The following is a 9588-nucleotide window of genomic DNA, read 5'->3' as shown; positions in this document are numbered from 1 at the left end:
CCCATTGGCATTCAGTCTCTGATGAGCACCGCCGAGCCGCAAACCGAGTCGCCTGATGGAGCGCCATGGCAACGGCCCGACACCTGGCAAGAGTTCATCCCACCTCCTCACTCCCTTCTCCCCCCCTCCATCGTCCCTCCCTCCCTCTCTCCTCCTCCCCCCCCCCCTCGAATGCTGGAACATATTTCCCTCAGACTGACTGAAAGCCCCTGTGAACAAATAATGGGCGCACGCCAGTCTAAATAAAGTGCGGTTTATGAGTTGCGGTCAGAAACGTCTCCCTCTCTCTTGCTCTCTTTTTAATGTTCTGCACGAAAGAAAAAAAAACAGTTGCCAACATTTTTTTTTTTTCCTTTTTTGGGGGTTGGGGGCATGTGGCTGGTTGGTGATTATACAAAGCCATTTTTTCCTTTCTCGCAGTGAGGCACATAGTTAAATAAGAGAGAGCGGCTCCACACCAGTAGTCTGTGAGTGGAACAAGGCTCCCGAGCCAAAACAAATCAATGTGTCCCTTTTGCCATTTTTCAGCCTCAGCTTTTCACATGTCAGACGGTGGCGTTGAATAAATCTCCGGCAGCAAGCGGCGAGTCCGGATGTGTTATCGATTAATCAAATTAATCAAGACTGCAGGGAGTTACGTAGAGGCCTTTCCAATTGACGTGAACCCCAAAATTATTAATCACAGGGAAAAAGACGTAGCGATGAAAGGAGATGTTGTTTCAGAGTTCTTCTCACACGAGTGAGATTTAAGTCTCTGTTATTAGTAATTTATTAAATGAGTAGTTCACATTCGGGGGAGTCGCGCATATCTTTCCATGAGAGATTTGAGAAGACTGATATAGATGTCATGTCTTCAGCTGAGCCGGAGTCAAAACATGTTTAACCGAGCTTAGACTGGAGACAGCTAGCTCGGCTCTGTCCAAAGTAAAAAAAAAACAAGGTTATTAACCACATGTTGGCGAATGACCACATTGTATGATTGTGCATTTACAATTTGTGGTTTCAGGGGGCGGAACTGTGCTGATGCTTTGCTAAAATAAAATGTGAAACGTGACTGCTGGATTTGTGATAGCTCGACTGCTGCTCAGCAACATTAGCTTGTTACGATGGTCGCATGGCGCGGCTAAGCTAAAAAACAAGACTGTCATTGTAGTCTATTAATATGTTTGTACTCGCTGGAGCCAAGTAGCAGCCTTCCGAATTCATTTCAACTCGTTTGCACTCAAACAAAACATTAGCAAAGCTGACAGCAGACGTTAAGCAGAAATGCTAAATGCATCTGCAACACATAGGCCTTACATTTGCTTTTCTTTAAAGAAAAAGCTCCAACATTTGACTCCCCGTAAAAATCACAAACTGTCGGTTTCATCATAAAACACTCTCTTGGTTTTGGTAGAGAAGGCATATTTTTCCCTGTTTTTATGAGTCAAACTAGATTTTTTATTTGCTTCAAGGTTCTAATGTTTCTTACAATCTCGCTTCAGCCTCGTACCCAATACAAATACACCATGAATTTCAATCTTCTTATCCAACATTAACATTTTGAATCAGCAAAGAGTGCATTACTTAACTTCCTTCACTCCTGGAGTTCAAAAATCAAATTTCGAATGGCGTGCAATGACGTTCATTGAGAGGTCTTTATCTTTGTCTTAGTTCTTGATATCAGGTAAGATGAATGGCGCATTCGCTGACAGCTGACAAGATGAATCCCTGTGTCGTATAATTACAAATTACAAACTATTTTCTCTCATTCTCCTGGTTGTGTGTTTATAAATACAGCGGCGATTAAAGCTTGGTTAAGTCACTGTGATTAGTGATTTTGTAAAGAATCTCTACAGTCCAAATCATGCCAGTGGGAAAATCAAGAGGGCTCAAACTATTAGTAGATTGGCACACAGAATCATATATATATATAAACGTAACACATCTACCAAAAACCATGCCCGCCATTTATTCAACCCTCCTTTGGCAGAGCCGAGGAGGTGGAACAGAGTAAACTGGAGAACATTGAAAGGTGGCCCATTAAAGTTATGAGACGGAGTAATAATCTTAAATAGTGTAATGGAGCTATACGTTTAATTCTACTTGGTGATCACGCTGCTCTCGCCATAGTCACATTTATCCATGTACACGAGGTGGAAAATTGCTATTTGCGAGTCCATTACGCTGCACTAACAAACGCTGAGCCAAACAACTTTCAGGAAGTTCGATATTTGCCTCTAATCCTAGAAACAACAAACCGTTGTAACTCGCAGGAAAATGAGCAACTTGTGCATAGTCATGCTTTGTCATGTTTAAATCTTTGGAAACCGTGGCAAACCTAACGGCAACGTTGCCAAAAAATCTGTTTGCAGGCATTAGTAAATGCTCCACTTGCAGCCTCTTTGTGACAAATTGGGCTTCATGTAATGTGTGTTAACTCCATGTTTACGGTGGCTCAAGAGGGTCTGGATAATATCTAGGAATTGCGGCAGTGGGAATGACACAAACACTTAGCTGTGTATCAAAATGTCACATACATATATAACCCAATTTGGGAAAAAGCATCTATTTCTTTCTGTACAAAAATGTAAACAGCTTAAATCTCAGCCCAATGCTTCAGTTTCACAGCTTTCATAAAAAGTTCTTAAAGCGTAATCACCTCCATGGACCCTGGCTCTGAGGCCTATTCCCTCACTGCCAACCACAACCAAGTCTCCTCCAGGCCCATGAGAGCAGAGGCCTGGAGAGCAATGTTACTGGAGCCGTCGTAGAGGTGCAATGTGATGGGAAGAAAAGATAAAAAGACAATATTTGATGCCTTTTGTACAACAATTTACTCTCACATTCATTAGTTATTCATTGATTTGTCTTTGCGGCAACAACTAATTATACAAATAGGTATTTGTTTTGCAAAACTGCAATTATTGCTTTTGTGTCCATTGACTTGTAAGATGAGTGCAGTTTGCTGGAGATACAAAGATGTGACAAAGAGTTTGCTTGTGACACGCCACATAGATGTCGAAAGCGGGAAAACATCTGCGGATGTTTGCTTTTCCCTCGAATGGAATACCTTCTGGAATTCTCCTCAAGAGGGAAAAGAAAAGGAAAAGTTAATGCTCCTGTTTTTCATCAGCCGAGCAACTGCCGAAGACCTAATAAGAAAAACGTCCATCTGAGAAGTCGTTTTCTTTTGATAATTCCCGGTGGAGCCTCCTGAAGGCCGCTAACGTTACTGTAAAGGTCAATGTGAGGCTGTTACTATTAGTGTTAGGACTCATGGGTACAAACACTAATGTTTTCTCTATCTCAGAACACCTGCCATTGATAGGTCGAGTAAAGTGCGTTTGAAAACCACATTTAATACATGACATTGATGGTTTCAGACAAATCTACGCCGTTCGATACTTACACACTGAGTAATCTCAGTTAGGCAGAGATGGCCCCTAATGGCCATAAACAGTACGCGAACTGGTCTTGGAGTAATTGCACACACCAACACATAATACTTGCATACACAGTACGGAATTAAATGTATTGCTTGTAATCCAGATTAAATAATGATGCTGGTTAATAGGAATTTTGTTTGTGTCATTTCTTTTGTTGACCAAAAAGGGACAATCTTTATAACAAAAAAAAATCAAGAAAACTGCCACACATAGCTCATTTTGGCAATAAGCATCCTCTATTGTAAACAGGGAACTGCTTGTACGTTGGCCGACCACACACACTAACTCATAATTATGTGTAGGGAAATACATAAATCCAGCACACACACTGATTTGAAAGTTCTTTTCACTCGTAAAGTACATCAACACCTACTGCGTGAAACTAATGTTCGTCACGACAACAGTTGCAGCGACACTCGCTCGCACCACCTCTGGGATTTACTGGCTTTCAGCTCAAAATTAAAAAAGTCTGCTTTTCCATAACCACCTCAAAATGTCCATCATAAATTATCGCACACTTTCTGCGTCGTACCTCCGCTGTAAGAGGAATCCTGTACAGCGAGGAGGGAGGTGACAAACAACATCACTTTGTCCTCTGGATTACAACAAATAAATGCCACTGGGAGACAAAAGTCAGAGACAGAGCGAAAACACCAGGACGTACGAGCAGAGAAACTTGAAAGGTCAAACCCTCCGTGAGCAGCATGGCTGATTACTGTACATTTTCTGACTCTCTCATTGAAACTTGTTTTTATTACAGGGCTGACACGCAGCTAAAATGCTGCCTAATAAATATCGCCTTGGTTTTTTTTTATTTTTTATGCCTGCTTCGGGGTAGCTCTAATTAACCAGGCGCTACACGCACTCCGCGGTGACATGTGTCCGAGCCCGAGCCAGAAATAACACCTTCAGAGGAGGGGAAGGGTGTGTGCTCTGTTGTGTGTTGCATGCATAGCTATCTTGTGTGTGTGTGTGTGTGTGTGTGTGTGTGTGTGTCTCTCTCTCTCTCTCTCTCTCTCAGTGCCACTTGTGTGAGAGAAGAAAAAAAACGTTTTAAGGGCCACAGTCTCTCGGATTTTCAATTTCAGTGTGTCTGCACATTTGCATGAAGAGTGCAGGCCTGGTGCTCTGGTGGAATCTCCCAGAGGAGTGCTTCAGAGGCAGAGGCCCCCGGAGCGATGAGGAAGGCCTCCTTGCATGTTGAGAGAGGACGGGGCGCAGCCACCTGTGAGAGGGGTGGAGGAGGGAGGGATATGACAGGAAAAACCCTCGGGAAGGTTGTAAACATAAAAGGTCGTGGCCAAAGTTCTGGATGTTTGAGTCCAAGCGAATGTGACAGTTACACCGTGACGTCAATTTATACCGTTTGTTTTACACTGATTTCAATTCATTTGAGAGTAATAACTTTATTGGAATACGGTTGAAATGTAAACACCGTAAATTCAAATGCGCTCAGTTCTTGTAACTAGTTGTAACGCTGCAGATCAAAACGCTCTATTGAATCCAAACCATCAACCACTAAGACGAGAGCCAAGAGCCAAAGAGCTGATCCGTTTAATCCCAGAGTGATAATTGCTTGCATCAAGTCTCCTCACAAACGTGTGGTTTGGAGACACAGCTGTTTCTTATACATCACCTACCAAAAATGAAAATCCAAATTAGCGCCTATAGGAAAAAAAAAACATTAACAGCTTTTTTTTTTTTTGAAGCCGAGAGCCTCTTGATATTTTTCCCCACAAACAGCAGTAAAGCTTTCTAACGTCCTTAAATCTTAATTCATTGTACTTGCTCTAGACCAGACATGACATCATGGCAACAGGTAGCCATAGTTTGTTCCACGGCTCTTTAATCACCAAGATTGCCATCGTAATGGCTGAGTGGGCCACTGGTTCACAAAAGAAGGCCCCTCTGTGTGGAGCAGGAAGATAAGGTATGTCCCAGCTTCAAACGGTCTGCAAGAAGATACCAGGAGAACAGCGTTTCCTTTATTGTGATGATCTCGGATCAGACGATGCTCCCAAACCGCTCAGTTCATAAATTCCTGTGAAGTTGCAACGATCAACCAAGAGTGAAATTAACAGAAGCAACAGAATGGACGCAGCAAACAAAGATGGCTCTCCGGTTTCGTACAATCGACAGAGACAGTTTCCAACGTTCACCCGATGACCAGACAGACTTTTGCCAAAAACACTAACAGGAGCCCTGTCAACACGTCCCCTGCACTCCTTCCTCTCTCCCCGTCCCTAGGTTGGATGCCTCGGCGTCAGCCACACCAGTTATTCCCCTAATCCTAAACAGATTGGCTTCCGCCACAGAAGAAAACCCTCAGTCTGGCCGTCTCCTCGGCGCTCGGCTCCGCAGAAACTACCCATTAATCGGCAGCACATGGCGATAGGCTATGGAACGGATTATAGGGCCTTTCGCGACGTATGTGGTCCACCGGGCCGCTAACAAGGAGACGGAATCGATGGTCGCTGTTCTCACTTTTACAGCCGAAGCAAGAGGAGGGGGGGAGGGAGGGGGGGAGGGGGGCGACAGTTGTCAGTCATTCCTAATAGTTGCTCCCCTCCACAGCGGAGTCAATGGCTTTCTCCCTGATGTGAACACTGCATAGAAACCCATGCGGTGGGCTGAACGTGTAATTATCAAACGTGGAGCTGCTTATTAAGACGAGAAAGAGGACAGGGCGATTGTGTTCCTTTTATTTTTTTGTTCCGCGGCACAATAGAGTAAGTGGAGGTCTGTGAAATTATGGCTAGGAAGAAGGATCCGAGAGGAGGAGGACAAGGGAAGGAGAGGGAGGGGGGGAAGAGGGGGGAGAGAGGGAGAGACATGGGGAGAATGAGATAAAGGGAGACAGAGACAATCAACCGCACGCACGCACGCACGCACACACACACACACACACACACACACACACACACACACACACACACACACACACACACACACACACACACACACACACACACAGAACATAATAGGGAGGTAACCACAGTTGTCTTTTTTCTACTGCTGTGCCAGTAGGTGGTATGTATGAACAAGTGTGTGTGTGTGTGTGTGTGTGTGTGTACCTCTTTAGGGGGTGGGTGAGGTCTCATAAACACAGCTGCAAGGCCTGCTCTGCCTCTGTCAATTGTACAGCACTAGTCTGCCAAGGGTGAAAAGTGACCAAAATTATCCAAGAATCCAGGGTTCACAGTGTCTGTGTGTGTGTGTGTGTGTGTGTGTGTGAACTTGCGTGTCTTCGTGTGTGTGTGGCAGGGGGGTGTCCTAATTCTGGAGGAAAGGATGAAAATTACACCTCTGCACACATGGTCAGAGAGTGGATCATACGCTGGGTGGTTGCAAAGCTGTCTGTAAGGGGAGGACAGTGTGTGATCATGTGTGTGTGTGTGTGTGTGTGTGTGTATGTGTGTGTGTGCAGGTGGAGGACGAATTGTGCTTTTCATCAGACGGTGTCACTTTATTTGTTTGTTTCATTGTCAACCTGATATATGTCACCTAATCTCGCCAACCTTGCATTTAAAAAAATTGATATCTATACCACCACAAAACTGCTAATTTGCTTAATTGCTTAAAAATAAACAGAAGCACGGCAAATTGACCCTGTTTATCTGGGGCTCACACGGTGCGTCTCAAGTATTTTTACATCTTGGTAAAAGGCGTGAAATGTGAGATTTTGATTGTCACAGCCCACAATTTTTGTATCTGAAGAGCAACCGGAGGGTGGACGCTTCCCCCGAGGATGCAGCCGGGTTGTAAAGGCATCAACAGCTGTCACTGCAGTTGGAGAGCAGTGCAGCGACTTCACCCGCAGGTAGGCATTACTCTTCTACATGTGCACACGGAGTAGCCAAAGTATAGCAATACAAAGACCAATAATGCTTTACTTAAGGAGGGGATGTCACATGAAATGCACTGGTAGTGAACGTTTAGCATACACGCAGTTTGAGCCTATAGTGCTTTCCTAAAAATTGAGTTTTCCTCATTATGTTGACATTGAACTGACTGATTGAATTACATTTCTTTTTTTTCTTCAACTAAGTCATTTATGGTCCACGCAGAAAAAAATTACTGAACATTGTTCTTCATTAAGTTGATCAAAATTTGCATCAGCTCAATTCCCCTTTGTTAAATCCCCGTTAATTCATCATTGATGGAGTCCGATAACTGTCAAATGCGGTCTACATTGAGACGTTAATGCACCAAGCAGTGCAGCGATGAACCAACCCTTTTCAGCAAAGAGAAAGATCGCTGGCAAATAAACGTGGATGTAAACAACCCAGGATTTAAATTGTGCGTTTGTGTCAGTAGTCACTCACGTTATGTCCGAGAGTGTGTGTCTGTGTGCGTAGGCCTAATGTCAGCGCACGCATGGCTGTAAACAATGGGACTGGTTCATGGACGCAGACACTACAAGCGGCCCGAGGGCAGAAGGAACGCCGGCCCATCAACAGCTCGTGCAGACGACACAGTGGCTCCTTATCTTCCCAGGACTGGGTTCTGTTAAAAAGGTGAATGAAGGGGCTCGGTAGCAATACACATAGTGTGGGTTAGGATCACAGACTTCCTCTGTCTTTATTCTCATAGTGTGAAAATGATAATTAAGAAAATACTTGATGAGATGAACCCTTTGCTACTTACCATTTTAAAGTAACGCACTCTTCTGACACTTTTTTCCCCCTAAAATGTCAAGCAATGAGACACGTTTCCTCTCGCTGTAGTTTTTAATTTCATTACTATCCAAAACAAGCTGTATTTTATTTCATTAGAGCTAACCTAAAGTGCGGCTGCGCTAGTGATGATACTTCCAGGTATGTGTTTTCCAAATGCTTATCATTCTGAGCTGTGGATGTTCACATAATGGACGAGAAGAGGTGTTTCACAGAAAAGGTCAACCCAGAGCTCCATCATTCTAAACTCTTTAGCATCTCTTCACAGTTAAAAGCATTTTAAAAAGTGCGCACTCTATTCTGTGAGAGGATTTTGGGGAAACTACTATAAAACACATGCACATGGTTGGGTTTGTGTGTTGCGGGAATATTGATTCTGCAATGAAATGTTGTGTTTGGTGGACAGCTACACAACGAGCACGTTCACGTTGATTAATTCACTAATTATAGATAGATCAAAAGACCAGGTCAGCCTCTCCAACCAAATCTTTTTTTTGGCACGAGGGTGGGTCTCCTTAACATTCATGATAATTAACTCAATCTTCCTTTACAATTATTTTAGAAATATCTAATGTTCTTTCAATGAGTGTGGGAAGCGCCCGGTGCGACGCGAAGCTGCCCCGCGTTTGCCCCTTGATTGTGGGTCGAGATCAGAGAACCTCCCACAAAACCCCGGACTGCCTTGCTCTTGATCAAAGGTACGGCCTGTTATTAAGAAAGCCTGAAACTATGATAAAGGGGCTCCTGTTACAATAAGTGGCACGTCGTAGTTTTCTTCCTTCCATACTCGTCTCGGAGGCGCGTTGATCGGACGATTGTGTGCATGAGAGCGTTGGCTCTGACCTCTGTTTGACGCCAATGATCGCATCTTGACCCCGGGCTTTTTTTTTCTTCGTCAAAGCGATGTATTTTGCTGGGACATGACTAAGAACGATCTAACGCTGATGCCCCGGGGTGATAAGGGCCACATCCTACCATGTGTAAAATGTGTAGGAGATCGGTGCAACGGCTTTACCAACCGAACCTTTGGGATTCCCCTCTCTGACTCTGCCTCTGTGGACTTTAGGCCTCTTTTAAAAGCAGCAGCTGCGTCCCACATCCTAGCATGCATACATGGGAACTTGTCCTATTTTCCCCTGCAGTTTCCCCCTCCTTAAACCCCCCACCGCCCCTTCCTCCATCCACTTCCTGCTATCTCCAGGGCCAATCTAAAGCTGTGCTATTACGAGTCCTGTACTCGGTGTGTTGGCGGCCAATTTCGAACATCAACACCATCAATCAACCCGGCAATGGGGCCGACCAGCTGGCTGAACCGTCCTGTCCCACCGCCGGACAATTTGTCATACGGCGAGGCCAAGTTGCGTTCATGTAACTACACCCAAACCTTTCTCCACTCTGCACCACCTCCCCCCCCCCACCCCCACCCTCGCTAAAAACCTCTCTTGATGACTTTTTGACTTGCCCTTTCATCTACTTCCTTTAAG

The sequence above is a fragment of the Pungitius pungitius genome, chromosome 17, assembly GCF_949316345.1.
Source record: "Pungitius pungitius chromosome 17, fPunPun2.1, whole genome shotgun sequence".
NCBI lineage: Eukaryota > Metazoa > Chordata > Actinopteri > Perciformes > Gasterosteidae > Pungitius > Pungitius pungitius.
Note: the sequence above shows the minus strand (reverse complement) of the source record.